This window comes from Lampetra planeri, chromosome 60 (assembly GCF_965212315.1).
Source record: "Lampetra planeri chromosome 60, kcLamPlan1.2.h2, whole genome shotgun sequence".
NCBI lineage: Eukaryota > Metazoa > Chordata > Hyperoartia > Petromyzontiformes > Petromyzontidae > Lampetra > Lampetra planeri.
The window spans coordinates 5,433,715-5,458,566 of NC_136166.1; the positions used below are offsets into that span (position 1 = coordinate 5,433,715).

Sequence of the window (24,852 nt, forward strand, 5' to 3'; positions counted from 1 at the left end):
ACCACACACACACACCACACACACACTCGACACCACACACACCACACACACACCACACACACACACACCACACAAACCACACACACACACCACACACATACCACACACACACCACACACACACCACACACACACTCCACACACCACACACATACCACACACACACCACACACACACCACACACACCACACACACACTCCTCACCACACACACCACACACACACCACACACACCACACACACACACCACACACACACTCCACACCACACACACACCACACACACACCACACACCACACACACACCACACACACACCACGCACACACCACACACCACACACACACCACACACACACCACACACACACCACACACACCACACACACACCACACACACACCACACACACCACACACACCACACACACCACACACACATGCGAAATTCCACAGAGGGAGCGGAGCATCTGTGTGGTAATTGTTGAAGATTTTTTTTATATATACATAACCATTATTTTATCGTCATTAAAGAACCCAGAATAAACAGTGTGAATTTCAAAGGAAGGTGAACACGCGTAACAAGCGTGGTGTAATACACCATCGAGATTAGGGAACGGGATCTCTCTCTGCCCTCCCGTGGTAGTGCTAACGATCAGGAGCCGTGTGTGTTTAAGGGGGGAAGTAATTGTGGCATTCTTACTTTTTCTGTAAAGCCTCCAGATAGAAAAATGTAATCCATGACAATGGTTGTTTTTTGTTGTTGTTGTTGTTGGGTTAGATCGCGTAAATATAAACGTGCCTTCGAACCCCGCCACCACTCGACACAGCCCAACTGGAAGGTTTGTCGCGTGAATAAGACGTGCGAAATTCGTTTCTACTTCATCGCCTGATGAGTCTGGTTGTAAACACCGGTGAAACGTCACAGACACTCAGATGGTAAATTACGTGGGTTTATATTCCAACACGCCGACGTGCTAAAGTAGTAACTAATTACTACCCTTTGGGTCTTTCGGAAAAGTCACGTGAATAGAAAAATAATTATTATAAAAGAATAATAATAACAAATCACGACGTTTCGATCGCAGCACAAGCAATCGTCTTCAGGTGAAACAAAATACAGCAGGCGGACTGGTGAGGCAGGAAGAAATATAGCGAGAGAGTTACTGCTTTTTAGTAGCTAATTGACACGTGATAATTGGTTCTTTACCCTTCTATCTGACACTGTCAGTTTTGTTGCCAGATAGAAGGGTAAAAAACCAATTATCATATTTTTATTGGCAAATGAGGTTCCCATAGTAATTGACACGTTTTGTCATACGTGACAAACATTACTGATACGGCTGTGTCGGGTTGTGGCGCGTTAGCGACACGTTTATATTTACGAGATCTAACCGCTCAAAAAATGTATAATAATATTGGTCGCGAAAGCCCACTGCTGCTAATACTACGTATTTAAAATAAATGTTGTTCAAAGTTCAACGTTCAACCGCAACAAACAAAAAAACATGAACAAGAAAACATCTTAAAGTGACTATGTGCAAACAGAAAATCCAAGAAAAGACAGCTAAATATTGCAGAAAAATCACCGTACACCAACCCTGTGCAAATATCCCAGTGGGATTGCAAGTCAAACAACAACAACCACAAGACAACTTAGATTAAGGCCATCAGTCTAACTCTGTACTACAACAAACAAACATGGCCAAACCAAAAAACTTTTCGAAAATCACCAAAATAAAGCCATAAAAGCAATGAAACAGTAGTCAGGAACTGTGACCGAATTTTCACAACACGCGAATCGGCCTGGGCTTGTCCATGGGCTGGCAACCTGCAGATCCAAAGTCACCCGCGGCTCTTGTAGGGCTGCTTTCTAACGATGTTTATTGAAGGAACGCTGTCTCGTATTCCGTACCGTGTCAACCCATACGGTGTAGCCACAGTGCCGGATTATCCTCATAGCACAAGTAGCTACACAATGCTACGCACCCCGCAATTTCAAGGATCCCGCGCTAAATGCTTTCAAGCTATCAATTCCGGTTCAGTGATTCTGCACTTGCTCTATTACTATAGTACTATACTGCCTTCAACTTTTACGAACGACTGGGTGTTTAAGGTTAGCGATTTGTCCTATTATCTGGCTGTATAGCAAATGAAAAAATACAATTACTTTACTATGCAAGTAACACATGCGTGTTTTAATATTTACGTGTTTTTTTTTTATTAAGGCCCCACACTAGCTTAATCCGGCACTGTGTACCCTGGATTCTTGTACAGAGAAATTCCGTGTTCAGGTCCATACGGCGTACAGCCGTTTCAACACAGGCAACCCCCCCCCCCCCCCCCATAATTTTTGTCTATTTCTTCGTTTCTCTCCTTGTGATGGGACTTTGTAGGATGAACGTTGAGATTTATAATGGCACGGGGTGACCAATAAGATCTCAATTGGTCTGTAATAAGGTAGGGCACTGATAAGGGGTTGCCAGGTATGTAGTGGTGAGTGTTGGAGTGGTGAGTGTACTAGTGGTGAGTGTACCAGTGGTGAGTGTAGTAGTGGTGAGTGTTCTAGTGGTGAGTGTACTAGTGGTGAGTGTTGGAGTGGTGAGTGTAGTAGTGGTGAGTGTACCAGTGGTGAGTGTACTAGTGGTGAGTGTAGTGGTGAGTGTACCATTGGTGTGAGTGTACTAGTGGTGAGTGTGCTAGTGGTGAGTGTACCAGTGGTAAGTGTAGTAATGGTGAGTGTAGTGGTGATTGTATTAGTAGTGAGTGTAGTAGTGGTGAGTGTAGTGGTAATTGTACTAGTGGTTATTGTACTAGTGTTGTTTGTCTATTTTTTGTATTTCTCGCTTGTTATGGGACTTTGTAAAATTAACCTTGAGATTTATAACGGCACGGGGTGACCAATAAGATCTGAATTGGTCTGTAATAAGGTAGGGCACTGATAAGGGGTTGCCAGGTATGCGTATTCACGCGTGTGCGTGTATGTATGTAACGCTGAACTTCTTACGCACCGTACGTGGCCAGCGGTGCCAATCGGAGTTGAGTTTCTTTTGTTGTTACTGAATTCTTTAAAAAATGCCTCTTCTCGTTACTTTGGTCGCCGGACCCCTAGACTAGCCCGTACGACAAGCACGTTGGAAAATATGAACAAACAAAAGGGCTTTTGGCGTCATCTGGTCGAACACCATATGAGACGAGGCTCCAAAGAAAGCTGTCTCTGGTGTGGACCAATCAGTTTCAAAGACAATGCATAAATTACCAAAGTGTTGTTTTTTGTTTACATTTGACTGCAAGTATTGTGGTTAATGTAAACATGATTCCTTGCAAAAGGTGTCAGTTTTGTTGCCAGAAAAAAAGGGGAAAACCCCTATTAGTAAGAGGGCTTTTAGTTATATATTTTTCTGGCAAAGATGTGGACAGCAGAGTCCTTGAAGTATTTTGTTGAATTCGATTTTTTCTTTTAAACGGTAAATATATGCCTGGTGATGATTTTTTTTTCACCGGAAAGAGCACAACTTGTGTCAAACTCCACGGTAATTAGATTTTAGGCGAGTCGGGAGAAGGGGCTGGAAAGATTTACGCCTCGGGAAGGAGAGAGAGAGAGAGAGAGGCGAATGAATATTGACATTTCGGGGAGACAAGAGGAGGCTAAGAGAAGAGGGGACAGATCTCATCGCTCGCCACTCAAACAACGGAGCCAAAAATTAAGTCAGCGGAAACACGAGGGCTGAGCAGAAGTGTCACCCCAAGTGAATTGGAGACCTTCCAATGTCGTAGAGGAATGGCTTGGAGTGCCAGAACGTTGGAAAGTCGAGTTCAGTGCTTCTCAAAGTTTGGTGTCCGGGGCCAGCATTTGCTGGTCCGTGACAATCCTCCAGGTGGACGTACATTTTATATTTTGCTAATGATATTTAAAAAAAAATTCATTAACCCTTAAGTTACGGAGAAGAAATTAAATATTAGCTGAGGTGCGTACGTTGAACTTAATTTCTCACCGTACGTAGACAACCTCGCTACTCGGAGGGGCAGATGACGAACAACAAATAAAACACAAAAAGCACTCAGTTTAGATTTGAAGTTTTCGTGACTGCAATGTTCCATACTCTTTGGTTCTTTCGGTAAAGTCACGTAAGTATAAAATAAAATAAAAACTTTTTTATAATTTTTTGTTTCTAATTAAAAATTAAAAATAATAATAAAAACATTTAATTTATTTTTGGATTATTTTTGATAAAAAAAAAAATTTACTTCCAATTTTAAATTTATTTTTGGATTCTTTTAAATTTTTTAAAAGGTTTTTATAAAAAGTTTATTTTATTTTATACCTACGTGACTTTACCGACAGAACCAAAGAGTACAACAATCACTCATTAAGAACTAAGTCTGTCAATCTAGATGATGACGATTTATAAAATTGCATAGCTCCAGCGGCTTCCCAATATCGGGAAGAAAGAGCGTTCCAGACGGACGCAGAAGCAGCACATCTGGACGACGCGGTGACCGCCGTCTTTGTTGGTCACCGTTGATGCGAGGGTGACGACCAGAGTCCACGTGACCATGGTTTATGTTCCTTGACGAGATCAGCCGAGGTATTGCGGTGGTTCACTTGTGGCGGACACTTTGTGTGGAATGAGTTGTGATCTCATCACGTATTCGTGGTGGCGAGGCGGGCGGGGGGGGTGATGGATTTGAGAAACGTGCACCCTTGTTTCGCCTACTGCGCTGGGAGGCAAAATCAATTGTAACTATTTTATAATATTTTATTTTACCAGGTAAAAGGCCCACTGAGCTATACAGCTCTTTGTCAAAAAGCGACCTGCCTATCACGATTGATAGTTCGATGAAGCGGCTTAACATCACGTGGACATTTATAGCAGCCAAATATTGTTCACGCACGTTGATCATAAATGTTGGGGGTGGGCGGGGGGACCAGAGGACCCGGAGAAAAATCTATGCGACCACGGGGAGAGAGACACGCAAACTCCAAATACACAGCAGGCGTCAAGGTTGGGATCGAACCCACGACATTCTGTATACCAGGCAAGGTAGTTAACATCTCCTAGCCACCGTGATGATAATGAGTGAGAGAGACACGCAAACTCCTAATATACAGCAGGCGTCGGGGTCGGGATCGAACCCACGACCTCTTGTACACCAGGCGAGGTAGTTAACATCTCCTAGCCACCGTGATGATGATGAGAGAGACACGCAAACTCCAAATATAGAGCAGCAGGCGTCAGGGTCGGGATCGAACCCACGACCTCCTGCATACCAGGCGAGGTAGTTGACATCTCCTAGCCACCGTGATGATGATAATGAGTGAGAGAGACACGCAAACTCCTAATATACAGCAGTCGTCGGGGTCAGGATCGAACCCACGACCTCCTGCATACCAGGCGAGGTAGTTGACATCTCCTAGCCACCGTGATGGTGATAATGAGTGAGAGAGACACGCGAACTCCAAATATAGAGCAGCAGGCATCAGGGTCAAGATCGAACCCACGACTTCCTGCACACCAGGCGAGGTGGTTAACGTCTCACCACCGCGGAGGCGTCTATTGTGCAGAAGGGTGTGGCGTGCACAGAGAGTAAACCCAAACATATCATTGGCTTAGACAAGTGTGGACTGATGGGTGGATAAAATACAAATTCCTCCCCCGCCTCCCGCATATTGAAGGCCGCTATGGCACAACACACGACGGGGTGGGTGGTTCAATATGACCACGCCCGGCCCGCCTTTGTCTCCCCAGTGGCATTGTTTACACATCGTGCTCGGTACTAATTTAAGGCTGAGTCGACCTACGGGAGGGCCCGGGGCCGGTTCAAAGTAATCGTCACTGGTGTTGGCCGTGAGCGGGAATTGAACACGGGCGTTTAATGGGAGACTGTGGTTTCAATCTACCCACAGCTCATTACACTGCTACCATACTCTCTCTTTCTGTGAACCGCATGAAAATGCCCTGGCAGCGATGTAAATCCTTTCGGCTTCACGATTTCTCTCATGCCCGTTCTATTCCATTGACAGGTTCAGATAACGCAACCTTGAAACTCTGCAGACCACTTTCCGGCAAACGCCGTTTGCCTTCCTCACAAGTTGCGCGACTATCGGTTTGTGTGCAAAATGCGATATGGAAAAACAAACTAAACACATGGCATTCTTCTTCACGTCTTGCTTCAGTCAGTGATAGTCTGTCTTAAAGATCTGGAGTTTTTTTCTTCCCATAGTAAACAAAAATGTAGGACTCCAGTCGTAAAATTTTCTTTGCTCTGCTTTTGCTTTGCTTCAAACAAGCAGGGTACACTTCTGCTTTGAAACTAAACAATTTTTTAAAAAAATTACCAAGTAAGGCTCACTACTGAGCTATGTATAGCTCTTTTTCAGAAGCGACCTGGCCACAAATGGTCGCTCAACGAAGTAGGCTTATCACGTGGAAATTTTTATAGCAGTGAAATACTCTAATTGTGGAGGGAAAAAAAACTGAATGACCCAGAGAAAAATCCATGCAACCACGGGGAGAACATGCAGACTCCAAATATACAGCAGGCATCCTCAGGGTCGGGATCGAACCCACGACTTTCTGTATACCAGACGAGGTATTTAACATCTCGCCACTATGAGAGAGAGAGAGGCACGCAAACTCTAAATATACAGCAGGCATACGTCAGGGTCGGGATCGAACCAACGACCTCCTGTAGACCAGGCGAGGCAGTTAACATCTCGTCACTGTGAGAGAGAGACCAGAAAACTCCAAATATACAGCAGGCATCGTCAGGGTCAGGATCGAACCCACAACCTCCTGTATACCAGGCGAGGTAGCTAACATCTCGTCACCGTGATACCCGTCGACCTGCATATTATCGTGACGTTGGCGCTTGTTTACGCAGGAAACCCTCGCCGAGTCTCAATGCTCGTTTTCAGGAGCGTCCTGCCAAGTTTTCGCAGTAGAGGCCCAGTGAGTGGGGGTGCTGCTGCTGCAGCTGCTGTGCGCGTGATCCCAATTGAGTAATTTGCGTGGATTTTATTCAGCAATGGGATACTTTTTGGCCAATGGCAGTTCCACTGCGTGTTTATTATTGCTTAGGACCGTGCAAATCATTCGGTCGTTTTTTTAACCCACTTTCCGTGATCCAATCGAGCTGAAATTTTGCACACAAACTCGCTGTGCGTGACAATGCATTTTCGTGAGAAAAAAAAATCCAAAAATTTACACTGTTTAGGGAATTTTTTTTACATATTTAATTACCAATTGTTTAATGCTGCCAGACAATCATCTGACCCATAGGTGGCAGCCATCTCAAGCCAGAGGACGAGAGGACTCTAGCCGCCCCGATGCCATGCATATAAAGGATTCATAGTGAAAAACTTTGTTTTTACGGGTTTACTTGTTTTTTGTTGTTCTTCGGCAGAGCGGGGGGAGAACATGCAAACTCCACAGAGAGAGTTGGGAATCGATCACTGGTTCATCTCACTGTGAGGCTGCGAGCATCAACACCGCGGCAAGAGTGGGCGTTGTATTTTTAGTTTGGAGGCACGTTTGGCTCCATATGGTACAAAAGAAGTTCAACATACTACGTTAAGTGGTACGCCGGTTGTAGTTATGCGAACTTCGGGCATTCCATGCACTTAGCCGAATCTTCAATCGGCGACTTTTTTTAGCTTGGTTTGTGAACTTCTAACTCCACACATATTAAATTACATGTTTTAGTGTTGTTTCTTCTTCTTCCACATAAAAGCCCTCCCCCCCACCACCCCATTTCGTGCCTTGGCATAATGCCTCCTTTCGTCCTATTTATTTTGGCAACAAAAAAAAATGGGGCCACGTGTCTCCACCATTGCAAGTCTATCGCGCGTCATCAAGGGTGATGAGCGTCGGCCATTTTGTCCGCGTATCAACTCAAATAAAAGTCGCGCGGTTATGGAATGTATACAGAATATTGTATATCCGTTCGGGGATCAGTTTGCTTTTGTTACTTGTGAGCTGCAATAAAGGAACTCACACACGGGTTATGAATAACGTGTTTCACAGTCGAGGTAATGTAACAATAACCCATATTGAGAATGACATCAGGTATTTGGAATGCGGTCAGTCATGAGCTGAGCGATATGTGGGCTGAACTCGGTACGGTATCGTTTTCATCCACCTACCGCACGTGTTTGTAATGCTGCTGCAATGATTCATGCTTATTTATAATTGGACTTTTGACAGGTGATGTGATGGCAATAGACAAGCTGGTACGCGGCGTTTGATAAATGCATCGTGCTTTTTCTTGGTTCTTTCGGTAAAGTCACGTAGAAGGAAAATAATAAAATAATAAAAAATAAAACATAATAAAATAATTCTCACGACGTTTCGGCCACAACGCAAGCCTTCTCGACAGCCTTCTCGACAGACCTGTTCTCCACCTGAAGACGGCTGCTTGCATTGTGGCCGAAACGTCGTGAGAATTATTTCATTATGTTTTATTTTTATTATTTATTATTTTCCTTCTACGTGACTTTACCGAAAGAACCAAGAAGATGAATCCCTGCAGACACGAAAGAAGCTTTAAATCGAAATTCATCGTTCTTTATTATTCTTGGGGAGAGATTACGTCCGCGCCATAGCAACGTGGAAATTCCACCACTGTCCCAGGGCTGCAAGTGGAGATGAACGTTGCTAAAAAAAAATGTGAAAGGGGAAACTTTGGTCTTCCGCTATTGTCCTTTTAAGTGGCCATCAATGAAGAGGCATAGATGAATGTGGACACTGTCACACATATCACTGTCACCTCACTTCCAATCTCTCACTGTAGCTCTTCTCCGTGACTTTCATTCCTTCGTTCTTGTGCCAGTCTTCTTTCTTATGGCTGATGTTGCTGCCGAGCAAGAACTGTACGTTTCTATCGACGTGGTTGAGTCGTATCATCAGGAGCAGCGCCACGGTGGCTAGGAGATGTTAATTCCCTCGCCTGGTATGTAGGAGGTCGTGGGTTCAATATCGACCCTGACTCCTGTTGTATATTTGGAGTTTGCGTGTCTCTCTCTCTCTCATCATCATCACGGTGGCTAGGAGATGTTAACTACCTCGCCTGGTGTGCAAGAGGTCGTGGGTTCGATTCCGACCCTGACTCCTGTTGTATATTTGGAGTTTGCGTGTCTCTCTCCCCGTGGTCACTTGGATTTTTCTCCGGGTCCTCCGGATTTTTCCCTCCACATAAAAAAAAATGCGCGTCTAGAGGATTTGGCTGCACTACATTTCCACGTGATGAGCCACTTCGTCGAGCAATCATTTGTGATATCCAGGTCGCTTCTAAAAAGAGCCATACATTTCGATGTAAAGCTTTCGTGACTGCAGGGATTCATCTTCTTGGTTCTTTCGGTAAAGTCACGTAGAATGGAAATAATAAAATAATAAAAATAAAACATAATAGAATAATTCTCACGACGTTTCGGCCACAACGCTAGCAGCCGTCCTCAGGTGAAGAACAGGTCTGTCGAGAAGACAGCGTCTGAATGGTCTTTCCGACAGACCTGGTCTTCACCTGAGGACGGCTGCTTGCGTTGTGGCCGAAACGTCGTGAGAATTATTTATTATGTTTTATTTTTATTATTTTATTATTTCCATTCCACGTGACTTTACCGAAAGAACCAAGAAGAAGAGCCATACAGCTCAGTGGGGCGTTACCTGGATAAATAAAAAAATAGTTTAATAGGTATCACTGCCATGTCTCTTTCGCACTTGTGAATCGGGCACTTATTCGTTCGTACGATCCATGGTTTCGGTACAGGCTTGTAAAATATATTAACCCACGTCAAGTCTGTGCAGCGCTCAATAATCTAAATACAACACACAGCTGATTGGCGTTGTTTTTGCTCTGGCTTCTTCATAATCAACGTTCGCCAGAATGGCGAATTGCCCGATGATGCTGGATGCAATTACCAGCGAAACGTCGTACTCAAATTGTAAATGGTGTGGCTTCAACACACCGGTGGGCTAAAGCAGTGAACTATTTGTCTTTTGTCAACGTGACACATTTTTACTGATTGGCCGTGTCGGGTGGTGGAGGGTTACGACACATTTATAAATAACGCGATCTAAACCCAAAAACGTTGATTATGAATAACATTGGTCGCGAAAGCCTACGTGTTAAACTGCTCTGGCTTCTGTTATGCGTCATTGTTTTAACGTTTCATATATTTTTCGTATTGCTTTTCTAGTTTGGTCCCCCTTGCGGATGCGAATCTATCCCGGTCTGTGAGTTCTCATCTGGTTAATCAAAACAAACTTGATGACTATGCACGTATAAAATAAATATATATACATTGTTCAAGTTTATACGTGGAGCATTCTGCCTCATACAATGCATCGAACGGAACGTTGTATCTTTATCTTCACGTAAAAAAAAAATACAATATTACAAAGAAAAAAAAAAGTCTTATCTTATTGCCATTGCAGCCTTTTGTTAAGCGGCAGCATTTGTCCGAGCAAAGCAAAACACTTGACTGGTATCGACATTCTGTGTCTCATCAGCAGAGTCGGGCTTTGCTGAACAAATACTGTCCGTTTTGGCCAGATGTTTTTGGAGGAAATAAACTCCTTGTAAATGATTAGGCCCCGTCAGTATATATATAAAAAAAAACTTTTTATTATTAATCTCTGTACTTTATGCAAGCTCATTATGCACCGTTCCAGTAGCAATGCCGATACAATAAAATCACAAAACGAACCCCCCCTCCCCCCCGCATGAAGATAACAGAGCACTCCCTTGAAATCGCACGAAGTCTAATTAAGGGTATTGGTCATAAAATGTGTAAAAGCGCAGATTAAATATAAATATATTACCATTATGCAAATGAGCGTATACATTCTTTTATCGCCTCGTTATGCCCTGTTGTGCGCAGCATTGATCCGCGGGTGAGTAAATTTGAATTAACTTGCATACGCAGTGCGTTATGAGATCTCTTTTACCAGAGGCAAAATATAATGGTAGGTTTTTACCCTTTTAACTGGTACAAAAGTGTCAGTTTTGTACCAGTTAAAAGGGTAAAAACCTACCATTATACGCAGTGCGTGTTGGCATGAGACGGACGACGTATTGCACACGTAGAAACGTGTTCGTACGCACACGTACACACGTGTTCGTACGCGCACGTACACACGTGTTCGTACGCGCACGTACACACGTGTTCGCACGCGCACGTACACACGTGTTCGCACGCGCACGTACACACGTGTTCGCACGCGCACGTACACACGTGTTCGCACGCGCACGTACACACGTGTTCGCACGCGCACGTACACACGTGTTCGCACGCGCACGTACACACGTGTTCGCACGCGCACGTACACACGTGTTCGCACGCGCACGTACACACGTGTTCGCACGCGCACGTACACACGTGTTCGCACGCGCACGTACACACGTGTTCGCACGCGCACGTACACACGTGTTCGCACGCGCACGTACACACGTGTTCGTACGCGCACGTACACACGTGTTCGTTCGCGCACGTACACACGTGTTCGTTCGCACACGTACGTACACACGTGTTCGTACCCACGTGCTTACTCGCGCGTACGTACGTGGGGAGCGGTGGCGGAGAGCGGTGGTGCAGCGGTTAGCGCCACGCGGCGCTCCGAACCCAGCGATCCCGAGTTCGACTCCCGCTCACTGCGAACACCGACGACGATTACCTGAGCCGGTCCTGGGCCTCTCCCTTGGTCGACTCAGCCTCAAATGAGTATCTGGGTGCGGTGTGTATACATCGCTACTGGGGGAGACAAAGGCGGCCGGGCGTGGTTGCTGGCCACCCACCCCCTCGTGTGCCGTGCCCGCCTTCATAGGTGCTGCTCGCTAACAGCACTTGCCCCAACAGTCCGTTAAGGCTACACGGGTGATCTTTGTCTCGTGCCCACGCGTGCCTGCGGATGTTTCGGGGAGCAGTCGTGCAGAACCGGGCCGGCGACCCGAGTTCGATTCCCACTCGCGGCCACCAACATCGGCGACGATTATCTGAACCGGTCCTGGGCCGAACCCGTGGTCGACTCAGCCTTGAAAAAAAAAACGAGTACCGGGCGCGCTGTGTAGAAATCAGCATCGGGGCACACACAAAGGTTATTCTATTGGGTCCTGGGCCACAACCCGTGTGTGTGTGTGCTCTGGCAAGCACACTTGCCCCCAATAGTCTGTTAGAGGCTTTGTACGTACGTTCCTGCCCCCCCCCCCAGAGTGAGATCACTGCTTTCACTGCGAATGTTTTTGACAACTCCCCCACCACCCCCCCTCCCTTTTTCACTTGCTCCGCTGTCCTTGACCCCTGACCGGACACGATCAAGGTCAACTGCGCTGCAACCCCGGCTAAACGTTGGTCGCAATCATTGGCTTTTTCTTCTTTAACCGCTCCAATATGTGAGAAACGCAATGGTGCTCCCTTCAAAGCAATTAAGGGGCTTACATTTAGAGGCACGGGGTGGGGGGTGGATTTTGGGGGTGGTCGGGAGATGTCGGGGTTTTTTTTGGGTTTTGCGGGAAGCTCACAACGCGAGAGGGCCCCCCAGTGTGCAGGGCATGTCGGTCCGCAGTGTGTGTGTAGTGTTCGTGGTGTGTGTGGTGTGTGTGGTGTGTGTGGTGGTGTGTGTGTGTGGTGTGTGTGGTGTGTGTGTGGGGTGTGTGTGTGTGGTGTGTGTGGTGTGTGTGGTGTGTGTGTAATGTGTGTGGTGTGTGGTGTGTGTGGTGTGTGTGTTGTGTGTGTGTGTGGTGTGTGTGTGGTGTGTGTGTGTGGTGTGTGCGTGGTGTGTGTGGGGTGTGTAGTGTGTGTGGTGGGGTGTGTGTGGTGTGTGTTGTGTGTGTGTGTGGTGTGTGTGTGGTGTGTGTGGTGTGTGTGTGTGGTGTGTGTGTGGTGTGTGTGTGTGGTGTGTGTGGTGTGTGTGTGTGGTGTGTGTGTGGTGTGTGTATGGTGTGTGTGTGTGGTGTGTGTGTGTGGTGTGTGTGGAGTGTATTTGGTGTGTGTGTGTGGTGTGTGTGTGGGGTGTGTGTGTGTGGTGTGTGTGGTGTGGAGTGTGTGTGTGGTGTGTGTGTAATGTGTGGTGTGTGTGGTGTGTGTGGTGTGTGTGGTGTGTGTGTTGTGTGTGTGTGGTGTGTGTGTGGTGTGTGTGGTGTGTGTGTGTGGTGTGTGCGTGGTGTGTGTGGGGTGTGTAGTGTGTGTGGGGGGGTGTGTGTGGTGTGTGTTGTGTGTGTGTGGTGTGTGTGTGGTGTGTGTGGTGTGTGTGTGTGGTGTGTGTGTGGTGTGTGTGTGGTGTGTGTGTGTGGTGTGTGTGTGTGGTGTGTGTGTGGTGTGTGTGTGTTGTGTGTGTGTGTGTGGTGTGTGTTTGGTGTGTGTGTGTGTGGTGTGTGTGTGTGGTGTGTGTGTGTGGTGTGTGTGGTGTGTGTGTGTGGTGTGTGTGGTGTGAGTGTGTTGTGTGTGTGTGTGGTGTGTGTGTGATGTGTGTGTGTGGTGTGTGTGTGTGGTGTGTGTGTGGTGTGTGTGGTGTGTGTGTGTGGTGTGTGGTGTGTGTGGTTTGTGTGTGTGGTGTGTGTGTGGGGTGTGTGGGGTGTGTGGTGTGTGTGTGTGCGTGGTGTGTGTGGTGTGTGTGTGGTGTGTGGTGTGTGTGGTGTAGTGTGTGTGGTGTGCGTGGTTTGTGTGTGTGGTGTGTGTAGTGTGCGTGTGTGGTGTGTGTGGTGTGTGTGGTGTGTGTGGTGTGTGTGTGGTGTGTGTGTGTAGTGTGTGTGCGTGGTGTGTGTGGGGTGTGTGTGTTGTGTGTGTGTGTGGTGTATGTGGTGTGTGTGGTGTGTGTATGTGTGTGGTGGTGTGTGTGCGGTTTGTGTGGTTTTTGTGTGGTGTGTGTGTGTGCTGTGTGTGTAGTGTGTGTGTGGTGTGTGTGTGGTGTGTGTGTGGTGTGCGTGTGTGTGTGGTGTGTGTGTGGTGTTCGTGGTGTGAGGTGTGTAGTGTGTGTGTGTGGTGTGCGTGGTGTGTGTAGTGTGTGTGCAGTGTGTGTGGATTTTGTGTGGTGTGTGTGTGTGCGGTGTGTGTAGTGTGTGTGTGGTGTGTGTGTGTGCGGTGTGAGTGGTTTTTATGTGGTGTGTGTGTGGCGTGTGTGGTGTGCGTGTGTGCCGTGTGTGTGGTATTTGTGTGGTGGGTGTGCGTGTGGGTGTGTCAAAGAGAAAGATTCCCCGTATAGTCTTACCAGACTGTCGGGGCAAGTGCTGTTAGCGAGCACCTATGGAGGCCGGCACGGCACACGAGGGGGTGGGTGTCCAACACCACGGCCGGCCGCCTTTGTCTCCCCAGTGGCAATGTTCACACATCGCACCAGGTACTCATTTGAGGCTGAGTCGACCTAGGGGAGGTCCAGGACAACGGTGCAAATAATCGTCACCGGTGTTGGCTGTGAGCGGGAAGCTTACTAGGGTCACCAGGTTGATAGCGCAGCGTAGCGCTAACCGCTGCACCACCGCTCCGGCAAAAACAACCCCCTACCTCCTCGTTAAGGCAATGCGCTACGAACCCGGACACCTGAGTTCGATTCCCACCCATGTGACTATTATTTTAAACGGTCCTGGCCCTCCCCTAGATCGACTCAGCCTCAAATGAGTACCTGGTGCGATGTGTAAATATCGCCATTGGGGAGACAAAGGCGGCCGGGCGTGGTGTTGGCCACCCCACCCCCCTCGCGTGCTGTGCCGGCCTTCATAGATGCTGCTCGCTAACAGCACTTGAATCAACAACGAGGGATCTTTGTCTTTTTTACACGGTTCGGCGTATTTATTAAACATTTGTAATCTACAGCCGGATTTGGCTCCGAGGTGACCTGTGCATTAAACAAAAGCTGCAGTTCATCGCTTTGGCGTGACGCAAATCCCCGGGTAGTTAATGTCGTTCGGGTAAACAATGTTAAATGTTCACGTTGAATTAACCGATCGAAAGGCCAGCTGAGATTCGCGATGTCCTTTTTAGTTTTCATTACAAGGAGAAAGCGATGGTAACCGCAGTAAAATTTTGACTTAAAACTTTTGTGACTGCAGGAAATCACAGTCTTTGGTTCTTTCGGTAAAGTCACGTAGAAAAAAAAAAGAGTGGTGAGTTTTTTATTTTTTTATTTTATTATTTTATTTCCTATCTACGTGACTTTACCGAAAGAACCAAGGGATATGAACCGCAGTTACGTTTAACGAATGTGACGGCTGTATTTAAAGCCAAAGCCAAAACCTCAACGTGTGCACCAGTTGAGAAAATTCGAGATGACTTTGGCAAGAGCAAGTCTATCCCACGTGACAATTGCCGTTGATTTCCCACTAAAGCTGTCTTAACTTTAAACTACATACCGTATCAATTATTTTCAAGTCTATTCCAATTGAGGCAAAGATTTGTCCACGTTCGATTCTCGCAGCCAGCAGTGCATCACCACGGAAAGTGACATCACGCAATCCCCTCGCAAGTCACTGCAGAACTCTCTGTCACACGTCAATCGAACAATCCTTTATAAAGAAAGCATTATTGAAAATTTTGTCTCTGCATGGTCATTTCTGATTGGCCTTAGACCAGTGGTTCTGAACATTCACTGCAGCCTTGCACCCCTTTGGTTCTCAATATTTAGAAAATGTACCATGTAAATAAATACATCGGGTTTGATGAAACAACAAAGTAAGTTGGTGTTCTCACGTGCCCAGTGCTTAATTTGTGTTTCGACGATTTACCTTCGAAAACAAATCTCTCCGTATCTCGCACCGCCCCCGAAAAGGCATTTCACACCGCAGGTTAAGAAGGACCACTGCCTTAGACCATCAACTCGGTGCACATGAGTACGCAATGTTTATCACCGCCAACTGGAAGCCGGAATCAAACCCAGGCTTTCAGCTTTGGCGGCTCAGCATCCGATCGCTGGAGATCCTGGCAGGATAGTGGACACTGGTCAACGCCCCAACTGGGAATTGAACTCGTAACGCTTCAGATCATGTGCGTCAAGCTCTCTGGCCTCTCTATTTGTGTGCTATGGGACTAAAACTAAACTATTTCTTATTTGCCCAGGCACAGAGGCCAAACTCAGCTATATCACTCTTTTTCTGAGGCAACCTGGCCAGAAATGAGTGCTTAACCAATTGGCTTATCACGTGGACATTTATAGCGGTAACCACATACTCCAATCGCACATTTGCAAATGAAGGCGGACCATTGTCCGCAACGTCGCCGTTCATATATATGTTTTTATCTTCTTGGTTCTTTCGGTAAAGTCACGTAGAAAGGAAGTAATAAAATAATAAAAATAAAACATAATAAAATAATTCTCACGACGTTTCGGCTGCTTGCGTTGTGGCCGAAACGTCGTGAGAATTATTTTATTATGTATTATTTTTATTATTTTATTACTTCCCTTCTACGTGACTTTACCGAAAGAACCAAGAAGATGAATCCCTGCAGTCACGAAAGCTTTAAATCGAAATATTTGTTTTCCTTTTAAGGCCACAGTGTTGTTGACGAGCGTGTTGAGTGTGTTGTTTCTCCGGCAAAGGCGTCGCCTGATCACGTGCAGCTGTCAAAGGACAATCATTTATTCGCTCACAATCGCCGAGCTCGTCGCAGAGGCGGCTCGCGCTGCGTTGGAGGTGTAATGACGACCTCGACACACTTGTCTTGAGATGGTTTCTCTATTGTAGACACAGTATAGTAGTAGGTTTTTACCCTTTAAACTGGTACAAAACGGACACCTTTTTACAAGGCATCATGTTTGCAATAACCGCAACACAAACAGTCAAAATGCAAACAAAAAGAAACAACTCTGATAATGGTAATGATATGCACTGTCCTTGAAGTTGATTGGTCCACACCCGAGACAGCTTTCCTTAGAGCCTAGTCTCCATTGGTGTTGGACCAGATGACGCCAAAAGGCGTGCTACTATATTTTGCCACTGGTAAAGGAGGTCTCATAGTGTAAATATTGTAGACACGTTCACTCGAACAGGCGGAGACCCCCACTGCAACAGCCCCAATTCTCCCGCACATCTCCCTTATATACGGTCCGAGGCCATGCCCCCATTCCAGAACCTTCTCGCTGGCTCTAGACACTCGCTCCACCAGCAGGCTCTACCGTCCTCGTCCATCACCTGGCCACGCTCCTATTTTCGATCATTCCCGTAGCCAACAGTCCCTTCGTACTGCAAGCTGACACCCATGTCATTACCTCCCATGGCCACCAGTCCTTTCTCACTCACAACTTATACCCCTGTCATTACCTCCCATGGCCACTAGTCCATTCGCACTGTAGGCTGACTCCCCTGTCATTACCTCCCATGGCCACTACTCCATTCACACTGTAGGCTGACTCCCCTGTCATTACCTCCCATGGGCACTAGTCCATTTGCACTGCAGGCTGACTCCCCTGTCATTACCTCCCATGGCCACTAGTCCATTCGCATTGTAGGCTGACTACCTTGTCATTACCTCCCATGGCCACTAGTCCATTCGCACTGTAGGCTGACTACCTTGTCATTACCTCCCATGGCCACTACTCCATTCACACTGTAGGCTGACTCCCCTGTCATTACCTCCCATGGCCACTAGTCCATTCGCATTGTAGGCTGACTACCTTGTCATTACCTCCCATGGGCACTAGTCCATTTGCACTGCAGGCTGACTCCCCTGTCATTACCTCCCATGGCCACTAGTCCATTCGCATTGTAGGCTGACTACCTTGTCATTACCTCCCATGGGCACTAGTCCATTTGCACTGCAGGCTGACTCCCCTGTCATTACCTCCCATGGCCACTAGTCCATTTGCACTGTCGGCTGACTCCGCTGTCATTACCTCCCATGGGCACTAGTCCATTTGCACTGCAGGCTGACTCCCCTGTCATTACCTCCCATGGGCACTAGTCCATTTGCACTGCAGGCTGACTCCCCTGTCATTACCACCCGTGGCCACTAGTCCATTTGCACTGCAGGCTGACTCCCCTGTCATTACCACCCGTGGCCACTAGTCCATTTGCACTGCAGGCTGACTCCCCTGTCATTACCTCCCATGGCCACTAGTCCATTCGCACTGTAGGCTGACTCCCCTGTCATTACCTCCCATGGCCACTAGTCCATTCGCACTGTAGGCTGACTCCCCTGTCATTACCTCCCATGGCCACTACTCCATTCACACTGTAGGTTGACTCCCCTGTCATTACCTCCCATGGCCACTAGTCCATTCGCATTGTAGGCTGACTACCTTGTCATTACCTCCCATGGGCACTAGTCCATTTGCACTGCAGGCTGACTCCCCTGTCATTACCTCCCATGGCCACTAGTCCATTCGCATTGTAGGCTGACTACCTTGTCATTACCTCCCATGGGCACTAGTCCATTTGCACTGCAGGCTGACTCCCCTGTCATTACCTCCCATGGCCACTAGTCCATTTGCACTGTCGGCTGACTCCGCTGTCATTACCTCCCATGGGCACTAGTCCATTTGCACTGCAGGCTGACTCCCCTGTCATTACCTCCCATGGGCACTAGTCCATTTGCACTGCAGGCTGACTCCCCTGTCATTACCACCCGTGGCCACTAGTCCATTTGCACTGCAGGCTGACTCCCCTGTCATTACCACCCGTGGCCACTAGTCCATTTGCACTGCAGGCTGACTCCCCTGTCATTACCTCCCATGGCCACTAGTCCATTCGCACTGTAGGCTGACTCCCCTGTCATTACCTCCCATGGCCACTAGTCCATTCGCATTGTAGGCTGACTCCCCTGTCATTACCTCCCATGGCCACTAGTCCATTCGCATTGTAGGCTGACTACCTTGTCATTACCTCCCATGGGCACTAGTCCATTCACACTGCAGGCTGACTCCGCTGTCATTACCACCCGTGACCACTAGTCCATTTGCACTGTCGGCTGACTCCCCTGTCATTACCTCCCATGGGCACTAGTCCATTTGCACTGTCGGCTGACTCCCCTGTCATTACCACCCGTGGCCACTAGTCCACTCACACCGCAGATTGACTCTATTGCCATTACAGAGGTATAGAAAAGGCCATGGCAATACCGAGCTGACCTCGTCAAGGATAATAAAATATCATCATGCAAACTCCGGTCATTCTTGCAGCAGCGGTTTTTATTTCAGCCGTCAAACAAAGACGCTTTCAGATGCGCTTCTGTGGCCGTCTGGAACGCTCTTCCTTACGATATTAAGAAGCCACTGAGAGCTATGCACTTTTAAATCTACGTTTAAAACTCGTTTCTTTTTTAGATGCTTTTTGTGTTTAGTTTGTTTTCCTTCCCCCCGCACCTCCGTAGATGGGAGCTGGAATTATGAGCGATGACGTTTTTGTATTTAGAAAAACAGATATGAACTGCGACATATGCATGGATCTATAATATTTGTAAGGATATAATAAAATGGCATCCAATCGTTACGTGTACGATTGATTCGTTAGGAAAAGCCTCGGATTTCGAATAAGGTACAAAAATGCGGAAAGTGCACACCGCCCATTTTTTGTGCTTAATTTGCAAATAAAACCATCGGCAGTTCCTGAAGAACTGCACTGTGGTCTCTCTTGCCTTAGGTAACGGTCAAGATAATTTTGAGTCAATGTGACCGACTGACAGCAGCAGCAGTGATGCAACAACAGAGACAAACCGTGGACCGGTTTCGTCCAAAGTTGGACTCATCGGCACAGAAGAGCCACCAATGGCCACTGCTGCAAAATATGCCTCTGGGGACCGTATATGGGGGAGCAAAAGTTAAATCAAAACACTTTAGATGCCACATTCACTTATTTTATTGTACGTGACCCCAAGTGTCCCAGGACCATTTTATTTCATACTGACATGTGGATAAGATTGCTGGAGAGAGGAGCAGTGACGTAGTGGTTCACACATGGCTATCATCAGTGGCGAGTGATGAATGTGAGCAGTCTTCGACCCACTTTCCCTTCACTGCACTACACATATCAGAGTGAAGTATGCTGAGAAAAAGATTCCGCTAATTCGCACACGGCTTCATGCTGCACTTATCAGCGTGGCGAAGTATGCTCAAACGATACCTCTGCTCGAACGATACTGCTGATTCGCACGCCATCGCGGCGATTTGGGATTTCACCTAGCGCTGCGTTACTCCGACAAGGGAAGAAGTGGCCTGGGTGTTGAACTCTGACCCCCCCACCCCACCATGGCCGATTGATGCAATTTTGGAGCGCATAGCCCGGCAACACCTCTGTGGGGAAATTTGACCTCGCCATGCGCGATGTTCGAGGCATGACGTGGTGCAGTGGGGTGTATCCACGTGGTATGCTGCCCGAGTTCGATTCCCGCTCACGGTCAACGCCAGCGACGATTATCATCGGAACCGGTGCTGGGCCTCCCCAAGGTCGACTCGGCCTCAAACGCGTGCCTGGCGTAAACATGTCCAAGAGGGAGACAAAGGCGGCCGGGCGTGGTGCTGGCCAGCCGCCCTCACTTCATGTGCCACGTGGGACTTCATAGGCGCCACTTCGCTAACAGCACTTGCTCCAAAAGTCTGCAAAGGCTATACTGGGGGGTTGGGGAGATCTTTGTCTTTGCATAGCCTCATTGCAGCTGCCAGAGTCCACGGCGATAATCCTGCTGTGAAACTCCACCGATGACCCTACCCCCCCCCCACCACCTCCGCCGAATATGGTCTGTACATCGTAAGATGAGAGAAGGGGCTGCCTCTAATTGCAACGTGGGGGTGGGTAGGGAGGTCAGAGTCATCGCCTTCATCGGAAGGTGCAGCAAGAGTGGTTCTGGCAACGATTATCTCACACCGTCAATGTTGCATTTCGACGGTCAGGCCCACGACCTCGACGCAAAGTGTGGGTTCAGGCAGGGGCAACACTCACAAGAGCTGCTCCATTTCTTGGCCACGTGTGTGCGTGCGTGTGCTTTTGCCCGATGTTGTTTTTCTTAACTCTTGCGAAATGCACCTCTGCTTCATTGATCTCGGGGAGGAGGCTGTGTGAACTCTTTATCGCATTGACAGCCAAAGGCACTGCTTCCCAGACCCCCCTCCAACCCCCAACGCTTTTGGCCCATAATTGTCAAGGCGCTCTTCTTCCACCTCCAACCCAGCTTATATATACGGCTGCTTGCGTTGTAGCCGAAACGTCGTGAGAATTATTTTATTATGTTTTATTTTTATTATTTTATTACTTCCCTTCTACGTGACTTTACTGAAAGAATCAAGAAAATTGAGACACCGTTGACTATTGTGGGAAAGAGTAATGAAGGGAATCTATTTTGAGATGGGTACAAATTAAAAAATAAAATTTACTTGAATCGAGCGCATATCCGTAATGTAATCGTGCTTGGAAGAATATGATTAGAAAGTTTGGTGTTATTCAATCATCAAATTATTGTAACATTCACAACACTGTGTTTTTTTAGCTTCAGCCAACATACTAATGGTATCGTGCTACAGCCTACTATATTGTATTAAACGATTAAATTTTACTAGGTAAGGCCACTGAGCTATGTAGCTCATTTTCACAAATGACCTGGCCACAAATGATCGCCCAAAGAAGTGGCTTAATGCGTGGAAATTTATAGCAGTCAAATAATTTACACAAACCTTGATTGTAAATGTGGAGGGAAAACCCAGAGGACCTAGAGAAAAATCCACGCGACCACGTGCAGAGAGACACGCAAACTCCAGATATACAGCAGCAGGCGTCAGGGTCGGGATCGAACCCACGGCCTCTTGTGTACCAGGCTAGGTAGTTAACATCTCCTAGCCACCGTGATGATGATGAGAGAGAGAGACACGCACACTCCAAATATACAGCAGCAGGCGTCAGGGTCGGGATCGAACCCACCGCCTCCTGTGTACCAGGCGGGGTAGTTAACATCTCCTAGCCACCGTGGCACCCGCATAAATTAAAATAATGTTATAATAGATACATTTGTAATGTTAACATTTAGTTTATAAGCCATTTATCGACCTTGCGCCAAGAGTTGAAATGCCACATTCCACATTCCACAGGGACATCTGTGGCGCTTTGAGAATGGCATGACACAAATTCTGTGCAGAGACCCAGCATAAAAGGTTTCACATTTTATGAAAAGTGAGCTTTGACATTAAAGCTCATATCTTACAACTACCGTTAGTATATAAATATGTAGACTTAGCGTTAACGTAACACCATTTCGCGTGTCTTGAATCTCCTTTAAAAAGACATATTTGTAAAGGTATTTATTCTACAGAACTGCAAATAACAATGGAATTGTGGAAAACGTTTGCAATGTTACCGTATATAAATTATTTAACATTTTGATTGACAGGCCATACTATTCTTCACACAGTGCATATTTTTTCATTTATATATATATAAACAATGAAAGGCTGATGTGGCCCCCTATACATTCCAGACTTCTTTTAACAGCTCACAAATGTAAGGTGGTCGAGTTTAATTTAACACGTAGGCTTTCGCGACCAATATTATTCTTAATATAGTTTTTTTTTGGGTCAGATCGCGTTATTTATGTGTCGTAACACTCCACCACCCGACACGGCCAAATAGTAAAAAATGTGTCACGTTTAAAAAGGAAAAATTATTGACTTTAGCCCACTGGTGTGCTGAAGAGAGAATCAACAGCATTTTAAAATTTGAGTAGTACGACGTTTCGCTGATAATTACAATCAGCTTCATCGGGCAAGAATGGTGAAGCTCTCCTGTTGCTTCCGGTCTTAAATAGAGCAGCATCAGGGTGACGTCATCATTTAATTCAATTCGAGTTTGTTTGAATTCAAAAGCCAATGAAATTGTGTATGCATAAAAAGCCACACCGCGTCACAGCGCTCATTTTCAAGAGGGGCCTGCATTGGGTTTTTCTTTAGAAGTTGTTATCAGCCAATTAATGAACGTTCGTAAGTGTTGAAGGAAGAGCCAGACAACAACAAAAAAACACGCGCACGAAGGTGGAAACACACTATCCCCGTACACATGGAAACGGATGGCGATCGGTCCGTTTGCTGTGGTGCCTTCTTCTGGCGAGCCAAGGTTTGTGAATGTGAATCGGAGGTGCGGGGGAGAGGACAACAAACGAGACGCAAAAAGGGGTTCGAAACAAATACATCTTCAAGCTCGATTTCAAAAAGTGCATCATAGTTCCGGCGGCTTCCTAATGTCGGATAGGAAGAGCGTTCCAGACGGCCGCAGAAGCGCATCCGGAAACGCCGCGCGATGCGGTGACCGCCGTCTCTGTGCGATGGTTTAGCCACCGGCCGCCGCAGTTCGCGTGATGATGGTGTGCATGCTTCTTTGACGAGATCAGCGAGGGTTATCTATCATTCTAGATTTGAAGCTTATGTGATTACAAGGATTCATACTCATAGGATTTTTTTCGGTAAAGTCACGTAGGTAAAAATATAAAATGAAAAGTTATTAACTTTTAATTTTATTTTTAAAGTCACGTAGGTAAAAAATAAAATTAAAAGTTAATCACTTTTAATAAAATTAAAAGTTAATCACTTTTAATAAAATTAAAAGTTAATAACTTTTAATTTTATTTTTTTACCTACGTAGGTAAAAAATAAAATTAAAAGTTAATCACTTTTAATAAAATTAAAAGTTAATAACTTTGAATTTTATTTTTTACCTACGTGACTTTACCGAAAAAACCTGTCAGTATTATCTATCATTGCTCATTTGCGGCGCGCACAAAGAGTAAGTGACCTCGTAACCCCGTGTGTTCGACAATCGAATGCCAATGCAGCTTGGCATAGCGCCGGACGGTTGTTGATAGGATTTTTAAGTCCCATCGCTTCATCGGCGACTCAGCGCAGGTTGCTTTCGATGGCACCGTCCGTTGTCGTGGCGAGGCACGCCGATTTTAACGGTGGGGTGGACACGTGCATGCAGGGCAACCAGTGCGGGATTATCGTAGTAGCACAAGTAGCTACATAATGCTACGTGCCCCGCACTTTCAAGGACCCCCGCGCTAAATAATTTCAAGCTATCAATTGCGATTTTGACTTAAAGCTTTCGTGACTGCAGGAATTCATAGATAGGTTCAAAGAAAATAACAAACAAAATTACAAAAACTACTATTAATTTCAATTCAGTGATTCTGCACTTGCTCTATTACTATAGTACTACACCGCATTACACTTTTATGAACGACTGGGTGTTTAAGGTTAGCGATCTGTCGTATTATCTGGCCATACGGCAAATTAAATATCACAATTATTCAACGGTGCAAGTAAAAACATTTTTTTAATGTTTTTATAATTTAGGGTCTCTTTATAACATACGCTACAGGCCCCACACCAGCTTAATCCAGCACTGAGGGCAAGTGCTATAATTTGACATCGACGTGGTTTGATGAGCGGGATGATTGCGGCCAGGATTTTTGGCGTGGTGGCGAATCATCGCTGTGCCGATGCCCTCCGAATTTTTTTTGCGAAAGCCACGCTTCTCTCCGTTCTGGGTGGTGACCCACAGGCCCACCACACACTGCCGGAGAGGGTTTTCTTTTTCGATTTAAAGCTTTCGTGACTGCAGGGATTCATCTTCTTGGTTCTTTCGGTAAAGTCACGTAGAATGGAAGTAATACATAAATATGCTAAATTCCTCTTGATATGCAAATTATTTTGTCAAGGCGCTCTTCGCCCCTCCATCCCAGCTTAAATAGTCGCTCCAAGTCTTCTCGACAGACCTGTTCTCCACCTGAGGACGGCTGCTTGCGTTGTGGCCGAAACGTCGTGAGAATTATTTTATGTTTTATTTTTATTATTTTATTATTTCCATTCTACGTGACTTTACCGAAAGAACCAAGAAGAGGGTTTTCTTTGTTGTTGTTGTTGATCGTCCATTCGGATGTCGTTCTCGTCGCCGTTCGGGGT

The 24,852-nt window shown here is 46.5% G+C and overlaps 1 protein-coding gene across 1 annotated transcript in view; it reads left to right on the forward strand.

Moving 5' to 3' along the window:
• The window catches only part of LOC144736312 (periostin-like), a 124,972-nt gene that overhangs the window by 79,390 nt on the left and 20,730 nt on the right, over positions 1 to 24,852 (forward strand). The window lies entirely within an intron of this gene.